The sequence below is a fragment of the Henckelia pumila genome, chromosome 4 (assembly GCF_033568475.1).
Source record: "Henckelia pumila isolate YLH828 chromosome 4, ASM3356847v2, whole genome shotgun sequence".
NCBI lineage: Eukaryota > Viridiplantae > Streptophyta > Magnoliopsida > Lamiales > Gesneriaceae > Henckelia > Henckelia pumila.
Window position 1 is genome coordinate 53,959,786 of NC_133123.1, and position 14,306 is coordinate 53,974,091.

A 14,306-nucleotide genomic window follows, 5' to 3' on the forward strand; every position below is an offset into this window, starting at 1 on the left:
TACGATGATAAGGGAAGCGATGAGAGCTGAGTTGGAAACGATGCATGAAAGAATAAGTAAACTTGAATTTATTGAGGATGATGAGAGTTTTGGTGAGAATTCGGGTAGGAATAGACGAGGTCAAGAGGATGGAAGAAATAGAAGAGAAGCAATGCGAGGGAGATATACTAAAGGGGTAGAGAAGATGAGAATATTAGTGGAATTAAGATGAAAATTCCATCATTTCATGAGAAATCTGATCCAGAGGCTTATTTAGAGTGGGAGATGAGAGTGGAGTCGGTGTTAGATTGCCACAACAACAGCGATACGAAAAAAATAAAGTTAGCGGTTGTTGAGTTTGTGGATTATGCTCTAATTTGGTGGGATCAGCTGGTTACAATTAGGAGGAGAAATCGTGAGAGGCGTGTTGAAACATGGGAAGAGATGAAGCAAATAATGAAGAAAAGGTTTGTTCCTAATTACTATTATCGTGATATGTTTAAGCGATTGCAGAATTTGAAGCAAGGCTCAAGAAGTGTAGAGGACTACTCCAAGGAGTTGGAGATTACTATGATTCGGGCTAACATTGTGGAGGATAGTGAGGCAACCATGGCTCAATTTCTGTGTGGTTTTAATAGAGATATTCAAGACCAAGTGGAGCTACAACATTGTGTGGATCTTGAGGAGATGGTACAATTAGCTATGAAAGTGGAGCTACAACTTAAAAGGAGAGGCATTGGTCGATTGTCCTCGGTTGGAGGAACTACTACACCTTGGCGTCCAAACGTTGGCAAACGAGAGGATGTCAAGCCGGTGTCCAAACCAAAAGTTGACACCAAGCAAGAAACACTAAAGCAAGGAGTGCAAGGTAAATATGAAACTCCCAATAATCGTTCTAGGGACATTAAATGCTTTAGATGTCAAGGTCTTGGTCATATTGCTAGTCAGTGTCCTAATAAAAAAATAATGATTGTGAATGATGGTGGTGAGATTGAATCGGAGAGTGAGGAGGAGAATTATGATGATATGCCTGCGTTGGAGGATCCCGATGACGAGGGATATAATGCAGTTTTTGGTGACTAGCAGAGTGTTGAATGTGCAACAAAAGGAGGAGGAAGAAAATCAAAGAGAGGACTTGTTTCATACTAGATGCTTTGTGAAAAACAAAGTGTGTAGTGTCATAATTGATGGGGGTAGTTGTACTAATGTGGCGAGTAGTGAGCTTGTTGAAAAATTGAGTTTGCCTACTTTAAAGCATCCTCAACCATATAAATTGCAGTGGTTTAATGATAGTTCCAAAGTGAGAGTGACTAGGCGAGTTGTGGTGCCTTTCTCAATTGGTAAGTATGAGGATGAAGTGTTGTGTGATGTTGTTCCTATGCAAGCTTGTCATATCTTGTTGGGTAGAACGTGACAATATGATAGGAAGGTGACACATGATGGTTTTAAGAATCGTTATTCTTTTACTATGAAAAAGGAATCTGTTGTATTGTTGCCTATGACTCCAAAACAAATATTGTAGGATCAGTTGAACAAGAAAAATAAAGAAGAGGCCGAAAAAAAGAGTGAACAAAAAAGTGAGATGACCTTAGAAAAAAAGAATGAAAGAAAAAAAGATGAGAAAAAAATTGAGAGGAAAGAGGCCGATAAAAAAATATACATGACCCAAAAGAGTGAGTTGCGAGAGATTTTACATGTGCATACTCCACTTGTGTTGATTTTGTATAAGGAGATTCTTCTTAACACAAGTTATATAGCCGGAAATCTTCCGAGCAGTGTTGTTTCTCTCTTGCAGGAATTTGAAGAACTATTTCCGGAGGATCTACCTCAAGGATTACCACCTTTGAGGGGAATTGAGCATCAAATTGATCTTATGCCCGGAAGTGAATTACCGAATCGTCCAGCTTATAGGAGTAATCCGGAGGAAACAAAAGAGCTACAAAGGAAGGTAAGTAAACTTCTCGATAAGGGATTTGTGCGTGAGTCTATGTCTCCTTGTGCTGTACCTGTTTTGTTAGTACCTAAGAAATACGGTTCATGGAGAATTTTTGTTGATTGTAGTGTAGTAGCCCGTACCCTAATTGAGTAATTAAAGGATTAATGCTAATTAATTAAATTGGGTATTGGACGGATCGGAAGCTCCGAAGGCACGATCGGAAGCTCCGAACAGGATCGGAAGCTCCGATGAGCGATCGGAGGCACCGATGTTATTACGTCAGGCATGACGTGTGGTTGGATCGGAAGCTCCGATCACCCCTATCCGGAGTCAACAAGTGATATTTTGACACGTGGCAGATCAGGATCTTCTGAAGCTCCGATGGCAGGATCGGACGCTCCGATCGAGGTTCGGACATTCCGATCAAGGATCGAAAGTTCCGATCGTTGTCTATAAATAGAAGGCCGAGACTTCACTTTCATTTGCCAATTCCGAGTTCTCCTTTCCTTTCTAGTCCTTTTGGAGCTGTTCTAGTCTTCTTAGGCTTGGTCCGGAGGTCGGCGAGGCGTTTGGTAGTCGTAGCGGAGTTGTGCCCAAGTTCTGGAGGCATCGACATCAAAGGGCTAACGACGGACGAAGGTATAGCTTTTGCTTCCTATAAATATTTAGGAGTATGCAATAGCTTAGTTAAGGCTTTTAGAGCACTTTAATGATAGTAGTATCATTTGGCAGTGTAGAGCAGACTATAGGCGTGGACCTAGAGTTGGTAGATCTTGCACTGTATTGATATACGAAAGTACTGTTCGAGATATCCTGACTGAGTATGCATGTATTATGTGACCGCATGATGCTGCATTTATTTGCATCTTGCTGTATCTCCTTCGAGATGTCTGTTAGTAGGGTTGTACCCTATCCTATTAGTGGATGGACTTCCATCGATTTGGGTCCGGCGTTTCCACGGTTATCTCGGTATGGGAGCAACCTCCTGAAGCGACGGCACATCGTGCTACATACCAGGGCCCGGTCTGTCTCTGTTATCTGATCCTTGACCTCGAGTCTATAGGGAGTTCACTTTGCATGCATGTATATTCATACTCTCGCATTGAGCGTTTTATGCTCACGTCTCGTACTCTGTATTTTCTGGACACCCTATTCCATGGGGCAGTTTTGCGATTGGACGAGGAGGGTGGATCTAGGAGGGGCTAGTCAGCGGTTGGCCGGCTGGAGCTTCGCTTAGGTTTTATTACTGTTGTTTGGGTTTATACAGCTATTCGATTTGGTTGTATATTATTGGATAAATTACAGATTCCTTTACTTGGGATTGTATTTTGTTTATGGATTCCGCAGTTTTATTCTGATATCTGTTTTATTAAGTTAATTGCATGCCTATGTTCTGTTTAGTAGGTGATCCGGGTAAGGGTCACTACATTTATGGTATCAGAGCATGCAAAAGATTTCTTGGGATTTAGTCTCATCTTAAGGTATTTTTGTAGATGTCAAACGTGACGACCAGAGTTCTCATGGCAGTGTTGGTGGGCGTTGGGGTGATGCCGACAAGGAGCCTCGTCGAGAACGGCGTCATCGTCACCATGACGACGAGCGTTTCACTGTGCGTCGATTCTTAGCTATGGGTCCTAAGCCCTTAGTTGGAGGTGAGTCTCCGGAGGATGCGGAGAACTGGTTAGACCGCATGGAGATGACTTTTCAGACTTTCCAATGCACCGATGAGCAGAAGGTGGAGACCCTTGGCTATCTTCTAGATGGGCGTGCGCGCAGGTGGTGGAGGTTTACTTCTGCACCTTTTGTTACGGCGAGAGGAGTGGCCACCTAGGCCGAGTTCCGCACAGCTTTCCAAAAGCGGTATTTTCCTCCTGCACTCCGTCAGTCGAAGGCAGGAGAGCTACTGAGTCTGCGACAAGGAGCCATGTCTATCGATGAGTATCAGCAGAGGTTCTTTGATCTGCTATCCTATTGCCCCGAGATTGCTGATAGCTCAGAGATGAAGTATAATCTGTTCCTTCAGGGCCTTAACCCTGAGATCCATGACCGTGTGGCGGTTGGCGACGACATGTCCTACGAAGGTTTGGTGAGCCGTTGTCACCAGGCGGAGGACAGCATTCGGCGGAACAGGTCTTTCTCTCAGTCGAGACCTGCTAGTTCTTTGGGTCCCCGTGCCCAAACTTTCAAAAAGTCTGGATCTTCTTCTTCCTCTGGTTCTAGAGGTGTTGTCCGTTTCGGTAAGAAGGACAAGTGTGATCACTGTGGGAAAAACCATCCATCCGACAAGTGCCGTAGAGCTTCTGGAGCTTGTTTCCGTTGTGGAGAGACTGGTCATATCCGGAGAGATTGTCCACTGTCTGGGGGAGGCGGTTCTGGTTCAGGATCGGGTTCTCAGGCCACCGTACAGCAGAGGTCGCAGGGACAGTCTGCTGGGAGTTCCCATTTGAAGCCACGAGCTTCTGGCCAGGTGTTTGCCCTGAGACATGATCAGGCAGTGGAGGAGAATGAGAAAGTCATCGCAGGTACATTTCTGCTTTATGGTATACCTGCTCTTGTACTTATTGACACTGGTGCATCTCATTCCTTCATTTCTGCACGTTTTGTTAAGAGGCATAAGTTACCATGCATTGCACTAGACGTAGTGATGTCTGTTTCTTCTCCGACGGGCCAATCTGCTTTGGCTAAGCGTCTAGTGATGGGTTGCCCTTTAGAGTTCGAAGGGAACATTCTGTTAGCGAATCTCATGGTCCTGGCGATGGACGACTTTGATTGCATTCTGGGAATAGATATGTTGACTACCTATCGAGCTTCAGTGGACTGCTATCAGAGATTAGTACGCTTTCATCCGGAAGGGAGTGAGAGTTGGTTTTTCTATGGTGAAGGAGCGCGACCCCCGATGCCTTTGGTATCAGCTTTGAGAGCCTGTCGAGCTCTAGAGTCTGGCGGGGAAGGCTACCTTATCTATGCAGTTGATTCGTCCGCTGAGAGTATTGGGATAGAGAGCATTCCTGTTGTAGATGAATTTCCAGATGTGTTTTCTGATGAGATTCCGGGTTTTCCTCCAGCTAGGGAAGTTGAGTTTGGCATAGAGTTGATGTCGAGTACTTCGCCTATTTCTAGAGCACCGTATCGTCTGGCTCCGTCAGAGATGCGTGAGTTGAAGAATCAGCTACAGGATCTTTTGGACAAGGGGTAAATTCATCCTAGTGTATCTCCTTGGGGAGCTCCTGTTCTCTTCGTGAAGAAGAAGGATGGGTCGATGCGGCTGTGCATTGACTATCGGCAGCTGAATCGAGTCACTGTGAAGAACAAGTATCCGTTGCCTCGTATTGATGACTTGTTTGACCAGCTGCAGGGCACGTCATTTTACTCCAAGATTGACTTGAGATCTGGGTATCATCAGTTGAGAGTCCGTGATCAGGACGTAGCCAAGACTGCATTCCGTACTCGGTATGGGCATTACGAGTTTCTAGTGATGCCATTTGGTTTGACTAATGCGCCGGCTATATTCATGGATTTGATGAACCGTGTCTTCAGGGAGTATTTGGACAAGTTTGTCGTGGTCTTCATTGACGATATCTTGGTGTATTTGCGTAATACGGAAGAGCATGTTTCTCACTTACGGTTGGTACTACAGACTCTTTGAGATGAGCAGTTGTACGCCAAGCTGAGCAAGTGTGAGTTCTGGATGGATAGAGTGGTCTTTCTTGGCCATATCATATCCAGGGAGGGGATTTCTGTTGATCCAAGCAAGATTGAAGCAGTACTTAATTGGTCGCGTCCGACGACAGTTGCTGAGATCCGTAGTTTTCTGGGTCTAGCAGGGTATTATCGTCGCTTCATTCTGAACTTCTCTCAGTTAGCTCGACCGTTGATGCAGCTTACCCGCAAGGGTGTGGATTTCGAGTGGTCCTCCGAGTGCGAGGAGAATTTCCGTGAGCTTCGACGGCGGTTAACTTCTGCGCCGGTGTTGGCATTACCGTCAGGATCTGGAGGGTATGTAGTTTACACGGATGCTTCTCTTTAGGGGTTAGGTTGTGTCCTGACTCAGAATGGGCATGTGATCGCATACGCTTCTAGACAGCTGAAGCTTCACGAGGACAATTACCCAGTCCATGATTTGGAGTTAGCAGCCATTGTGTTCGCTTTGAAGATCTGGCGTCATTATCTGTATGGCGAGAAATTTGAGATCTTCACCGACCATAAGAGTCTCAAGTATTTGTTCACTCAGGCGGAGTTGAACATGAGGCAGAGACGTTGGATGGACTTGCTTAAGGATTATGATTGCGAGATTAAGTACCATCCGGGAGCTGCTAATCTCACCGCTGATGCTTTGAGTCGCAAGGTGCGACTATCTGCACTTCACACTTGTTCGATGTCTAGTGCGATTAGTGACTGTTGTACTTCAGGTTATACCTTAAAGCATAAGAAAGGTATGCAGAGTATCCAGATGTTTGCGATATTATCTGAGCCAGCCTTGTATTCGCGGATCCGAGATGCTCAGATGTCTGATTCGAAGACCCAGCGTTTAGCTCGTCTAGCTAACGAAGGTAGCTCGTCTGGATTTCATTATCAGTCAGATGGCTTTTTGTGTTTGTCTGGTAGGCTTGTGATTCCGCAGGATGAAGAGTTGCGAGAGGAGATTTTATCTCAGGCACATCGCACTAAGTTGAGTATTCATCCTGGGAGCAACAAGATGTACAAGGATCTACGTACTCGTTTCTGGTGGAAGGGAATGAAACGCAGTGTTTATCAGTTCGTTTCGAGATGTTTGGTGTGTCAACAGGTCAAGGCAGAGCACCGACGACCAGGAGGATTGCTTCACAGTCTGCCTATTCCTGAATGGAAATGGGAGTTTATCACAATGGACTTTGTGACCCATTTGCCGGTATCCCCGAAGAACTGTGATGCTATCTGGGTTGTGGTGGACCGACTCACCAAGTCAGCGCATTTCATTGCCTATAGCCGAGAGTACTCTGTGGATCGCATGGCACGGATGTACATTCAGGAGATCGTTCGACTTCATGGAGTGCCTGTGAGCATTGTCAGCGATCGGGACCCCAGGTTTACTTCTAGATTCTGGGGGAGTGTTCAGCGTGCGATGGGTACTACTCTCAGTTTGAGTACAGCCTATCATCCGAAGACTGATGGTCAGTCAGAGCGCACTATCCGTACATTAGAGGATATGCTTAGAGCGTGCGTCTTGGATTTTGGTTCAGTCTGGCATGATCATTTGCCGTTGATCGAGTTCGCTTACAACAACATCTATCATACTAGTATTGGGATGACACCTTTTGAGGCGTTGTATGGGCAACATTGTCGTACTCCACTCTTCTGGGAAGAAGTGGGGGAGAGACAGGCTGAGGGACCGGAGTTTATCCAGCAGGCGATAGACATTGTTGATCAGATCAAGAAACGGATTAAGACTGCACAGGATCGTCAGGCCAGCTATGCTAATATCATGCATAGGCCTTTGCAGTTCGAGGTCGGGGAGAAAGTGTTTCTGAGAGTGTCACCTTTCCGCAAGATTCTCAGATTTGGCCTTAAGGGCAAGTTGTCTCCCAGATTTATCGGTCCGTTTGAAATCTTGGAAAGCATTGGCGATTTGGCTTATCGACTAGCTTTGCCACCGCATCTATCCAGTATTCACGACGTGTTCCACGTATCTCTATTGCGACGGTATGTGGCGGATGAATCTCATATTCTGCAGCGGTCTGAGGTTCAGATAGCCAAGGATTTGACTTATGTTGAGAAACCTCTTCGTATCCTGGATTATAAGGATAAGGTCTTACGGAACAAAGTCATTCCTTTGGTTTTAGTTCAGTGGCAGCGCAGAGGCACTGAAGAAGCTACTTGGGAGCTTGAGGACAGGATGCGTAAAGACCATCCTGAGTTGTTTTGATTTCATTCTTTAAGTTGTATTCAGTTGCAAACTCTGTAAACGTTTGATTTGAATAAAGAATGTTTTTGATTTCTGTATTTGCATTCGGTACTTAAGATCTGTTTTCGAGGACGAAATATCTTAAGTGGGGGAGAATGTAGTAGCCCGTACCCTAATTGAGTAATTAAAGGATTAATGTTAATTAATTGAATTGGGTATTGGACGGATCGGAAGCTCCGAACAGGATCGGAAGCTCCGATGAGCGATCGGAGGCACCGATGTTAATACGTCAGGCATGACGTGTGGTTGGATCGGAAGCTCCGATCACCCCTATCCGGAGTCAACAAGTGATATTTTGACACGTGGCAGATCAGGATCTTCGGAAGCTCCGATGGCAGGATCGGACGTTCCGATCGAGGTTCGGACGTTCCGATCAAGGATCGGAAGTTCCGATCGTTGTCTATAAATAGAAGGCCGAGACTTCACTTTCATTTGCCAATTCCGAGTTCTCCTTTCCTTTCTAGTCCTTTTGGAGCTGTTCTAGTCTTCTTAGGCTTGGTCCGGAGGTCGGCGAGGCGTTTGGTAGTCGTAGCGGAGTTGTGCCCAAGTTCTGGAGGCATCGACATCAAAGGGCTAACGACGGACGAAGGTATAGCTTTTGCTTCCTATAAATATTTAGGAGTATGCAATAGCTTAGTTAAGGCTTTTAGAGCACTTTAATGATAGTAGTATCATTTGGCAGTGTAGAGCAGACTACAGGCGTGGACCTATAGTTGGTAGAGCTTGCACTGTATTGAGGTACGAAAGTACTGTTCGAGATATCCTGACTGAGTATGCATGTATTATGTGACCGCATGATTTATATGCCATGATATTATGCTGCATTCATTTGCATCTTACTGTATCTCCTTCGAGATGTCTGTTAGTAGGGTTGTACCCTATCCTATTAGTGGATGGACTTCCATCGATTTGGGTCCGGCGTTTCCACGGTTATCTCGGTATGGGAGCCACCTCCTGAAGCGACTGCACAGCGTGCTACATACCAGGGCCCGGTTTGTCTCTGTTATCTGATCCTTGACCTCGAGTCTATAGGGAGTTAACTTTGCATGCATGTATACTCATACTCTCGCACTGAGCGTTTTATGCTCACGTCTCGTACTCTGTATTTTCTGGACACCCTATTCCATGGGGCAGGTTTGCGATTGGACGAGGAGGGTGGATCCAGGAGGGGCTAGTCAGCGGTTGGCCGGCTGGAGCTTCGCTTAGGTTTTATTACTGTTGTTTGGGTTTATACAGCTATTCGATTTGGTTGTATATTATTGGATAAATTACAGATTCCTTTACTTGGGATTGTATTTTGTTTATGGATTCCGCAGTTTTATTCTGATATCTGTTTTATTAAGTTAATTGCATGCCTAAGTTCTGTTTAGTAGGTAATCCGGGTAAGGGTCACTACATGTAGAGCCATTAACAATATTACCATCAAGTATATGAATCCTATTCCTAGACTAGATGATATGTTGGATGAATTGCATGGTTCTAGCATCTTTAGTAAAATTGATCTTAAGAGTGGTTACCATCAAATTCGGATGAGATAAGGTGATGAATGGAAAACTGCTTTTAAAACTAAGTATGGATTGTATGAGTGGTTGGTTATGCCATTTGGGTTAACTAATGCACCTAGTACTTTTATGAGGTTAATGAATCATGTTTTGCGTGCTTATATTGGAAAATTTGTTGTGATATATTTTGATGATATCTTGGTGTATAGCAAAATTTTGAATGAGCATGTTGAACACTTGAGAATTGTGCTAATCACACTAAAAGCTGAACATTTGTATGCTAATTTGAAAAAGTGTGTGTTTTGTACAAAAGAACTTGTGTTTCTTGGTTTTGTTGTGAGTGCTCAAAGTGTCAAAGTTGATGAGGACAAGGTAAGTGCAATTCGAGATTGGCCAACGCCTACTTCTATTGGTCAAGTTTGGAGTTTTCATGATCTTGCAAGTTTCTATAGGAAATTTGTAAAATATTTCAGCACTTTGGCGGCTCCTATGACTGCGGTGATAAAAAAGAACGTTCCATTTCATTGGGGCGAGGAGCAAGAGAAGTATTTTGATATTATTAAACAAAAATTAATTAATGCTCATTTACTTGTATTACCTGATTTTTCTAATACTTTTGAAATTGAATGTGATGCGTCAGGTGTAGGAATTGGTGGTGTTTTAATGCAAAGTGGACGACCAATTGCATACTTCAGTGAAAAGCTAAGTGGAGCAGCATTGAATTATCCTACATATGATAAGGAGTTCTATGCCTTGGTTCGTGTGCTTGACACGTGGCAGCATTATTTGAGGACAAAAAAATTTGTGATTCATACGGATCATGAATCTTTGAAGCATCTCAAAGGACAAAAAAAGCTGAACAAGAGACATGCCAAGTGGGTGCCGTTTTTAGAGACTTTTCCCTACATTATAAAGTACAGCAAGGGAAGGAAAACGTGGTAGCGGATGCTCTATCGCGACATTATGTGCTTCTATCTACTCTAGATTCTAAGTTTTTGGGATTTGAGTATGTGAAGGAGTTATATGCTAGTGATCTTGATTTTTGTGAGATTTATGCTGTTGGAACACGGTCGTTCTCCGGATTTAAAAATAAAGTGAAACCCGGTGCAGCGGAAGTTTTAAAATTTTATATGGAACGATTCCATATGGGTATCAAATTCCTACGATTAAAATTGATAATATAAAATTTAAACAATATAAATTTTACCTTAAAATCTCAAAACGAGATTATGGACACCAACAGATTAAATTGCTCTTGTTGTATATCCCAGGAACTGATGAACGAACAATTCTTCAATCAGGTCCACGAACAGAAGTTTAATCCCTCTGATAGACTGCACTAGAAAGTCTATCAGAAGTTTCTACGAAGAGATAGAACAGATATGATATGCTAATTCAGACTGCAAATTCGAAATTCGCAGACTGAAAATTCTCCAAGACAGAGAGGGGGGGGGCGGCCGAAATTCCTAGACTAGAGGCTAGGGTTTTCGAAAATCTGAGTGTAAGTTGTGTGTAATTTCTGTACTGCAATAACTTATTTATAATGTGGGCTGCTAACAGCTTAGGGCCCATTAGTCCTAAGTTCAAGCCTGACAAGCAAAGCCCGCATGTTCAGAAATTAATATAAAATTCATCGTGACTCAGATTGATAAACCAATTTCACCAATGTGCACAGAAACCATTTCTGCATCTTTTAAAGTCAAGATAAATTTTCTGAATCCGAATTCAGTGGTTTCCAAAAATGTCCATCACTATGTCATTTTAGGAAATCTTACTCCCTCTACTCTTAAATAAGAAGTCCCACTTATTTATTCACTAAATTTAACTCTTTAAATTTAATTATCTCAACGGGGATTAAAAATCCATTACTTGTGTGACTCTCAATGGTTCAGGGATACAGCTAGCCGTGGGCTCACAGCTCCTTGTGACTCGGAACAACAATTTCAGACTTGCCCATCGAATCATGTTAAGAGCGCCTAGCAACATCGCCCCATGATTCCCTAGGTATCACTGATAGTGCCTGCAAGAACCAATAGATTTTGGTTAGCGTACAGTACGGTCCCTTCATCCAAATATCCCAATCGAATCAACAACCATTGGTAAATCGAGAGTCGTTCGAGATTCGATAACTATGCAATGCATCTTGAAGATCAAATAGTGACATCGCATGTGCTACTAAAAAACCATTTCTTAAAACACATCATGTACTCTGGCCAGAGATTCGTCACACTAATATCTCCTCAGATTGCATAGGATATCCACACTCGCAAGTATGTGGTGAATCCTTGACAACAAAGCATCGACTCCTATATGTGTCGTAACTGTACCCAATCCCGACACCTGATGACCCCAATAGAGTCGGTAAACGAGTCAAAGTACAGTACTAGCATATAGAGTCTCAATGATGTTTCAAGTAGTAAGGACTAATGGTGTACAACCAAAACCGCGGACTTTATCCACTCGATAAGTGATAACCACTTGGAAAGTCCGGATAGGGTAGTTCGATCATTCATCGTATGAATATCCATTTGCATGCTTTGAACATCTCTATGTTCCATACCAATGAAACGTGGTACTCGGCATCGCAAATGCTAGTCTCAATCTCGAGCGATCCTTATCCTTATTAACGGACGGCTCAATCGACTAGGAACTGTTTAGAATATACAGTGACTATAAGATGTGTTTCATGATAGCCATCCCCATGTGCCACCACATATTACATACACTATAGTATATTCAAGGTCTTCATCTAAACATCTTATAGTATGTCACAACATAATAATATGATAAAAGATAAAGTAAATGCCATTATAAAAGTGTAAATTATATTAAACAAAAGATTGTTTATACATAGAGTCATAAAAGCCCTTAGCCACAAGTTGGCTCATCGGGCACCCACTCTTTCAATCTCCCACTTGCCCTAAAGCCAACTAGTCATACTACGTAGTCCCATTGCTTCGCGATGTTTGTCAAATAATGGTCCTGGCAAGGGCTTAGTAAGTGGATCAGCGATATTGTCTGCAGAGGCCACTCTCTCGACAGTGATGTCTCCTCTTTCCACGATCTCCCAGATGATGTGGTATTTCCTCAGTACGTGTTTGGATCTTTGATGAGACCTTGGTTCCTTTGCCTGAGCAACGGCACCCGTGTTGTCACAGTACACCGGGACTGGACCAACAGCTTCAAGAATAACGCCCAACTCTTGGACGAATTCCTCATCCAAATGGCCTCTTTAGCAGCAGCTGATGCCGCAATGTATTCTGCCTCAGTGGTGGAATCCGCTATGGTATCCTGCTTGGAACTCTTCCAAGAGACAGCACCGCCATTGAGCATGAATACAAATCCAGAGGTTGACTTCGAGTCATCCACGTAACTTTGGAAGCTAGAGTCGGTATAGCCTTCCAATTTCAGTTCTCTTCCTTCATAAACCATGAATACATTCTTAGTTCTTCTCAAGTACTTAAGAATATCCTTAACGGCTTTCCAATACATTTGACCGGGATTGGCTTGATATCTGCTCGTGACACTCAGAGCAAATGCCACATCCGGTCTGGTGGATATCATCCCATACATGATACTCCCTATGGCTGACGCATATGGTATGTGTGTCATTTTCTCTATCTCTTCGTCAGTCTTGGGACACATAGACTTGGATAGAGAGACTCCATGACACATAGGTAGATGTCCTCTCTTGGACTCATCCATTGAAAACCTTTTCAATATAGTGTCGATGTAGGTAGCTTGAGTAAGTCCTATCATTCTCTTAGATCTATCTCTATAGATCTGTATCCCTAGAATATAGGACGTCTCACCCAAATCCATCATCGAGAATCTACCTGATAACCATATCTTTGTTGACTGCAACATCCCTAAATCATTCCCAATGAGTAAGATGTCATCAACATAAAGTACTAAGAATGTCACAACATCCTTAACTACTTTCTTGTACACGCACGGTTCCTCCGGGTTCTTGATGAAACCAAAATCCTTTATTGTTTTATCAAATTTCTGGTTCCAACTTCTTGATGCTTGTTTGAGACCATAGATCGATCTATGAAGTTTGCATACCTTATGCTCGCTTCCCATGGATGTGAATCCCTCGGGCTGCATCATATAGATTTCTTCCTTAATGTTTCCATTAAGAAATGCAGTCTTCACATCCATTTGCCATATCTCATAGTCATACCATGCTGCTATGGCAATAAGAATTCTTATGGACTTGAACATTGCGACTGGTGAAAAAGTTTCATCATAGTCAACTCCTTGTCTTTGAGTATAACCTTTTGCCACCGTCGTGCCTTGTAGGTCAGTACCTTTCCATCAGGCCCAAGTTTTCTTTTATAGATCCATTTACACCCTATTGGAACAATTCCATCGGGAGGATCTACTAAATTCCAAACTTGGTTTGTATGCATCGAATCTATTTCCGACTGCATAGCTTCAAGCCATAAATTCGAATCTGCATCAGAAATTGCTTCCTTGAAGTTTCTTGGATCACATCCAATGTCGGGTTCACTTTGATCCCCTTCAAGAAGAAAACCATATCTAATAGGAGGCCTAGAAGTCCTCTCGGATCTTCTAGTAATAGGCGTGTCAATCAATGGTTCCTGAGGTGTAGGATCATTATTTTGTATCTTGGGTTCTTCTCGAATTTCTTCAAGTTCCATCATCTTTCCTTTCTTATCCAATAAGAACTCCTTCTCCAAGAAGGTGGCATTCCTTCAAACAAACACTTTTGTTTCAGTAGGATGATAGAAATAATATCCGATTGAATTCTTCGGATACCCTACAAAATAACATAAGGTGGATCGACTATCCAACTTATCTCCCACTGTCTGCTTCACGTAAGCAGGACATCCCCAAATCCTCAAGTACGAATACTTAGGAGCTTTGCCATTCCATAACTCGTATGGTGTTTTGTTCACTGCTTTAGTGTGAACGTTGTTCA

At 43.2% G+C, this 14,306-nt stretch overlaps 1 pseudogene; it reads left to right on the forward strand.

The window, feature by feature from the left end:
* Window positions 1–207: 207 nt before the first annotated feature.
* Window positions 208–14,306, forward strand: part of LOC140861023 (uncharacterized) — a 30,941-nt pseudogene continuing 16,842 nt past the window's right edge.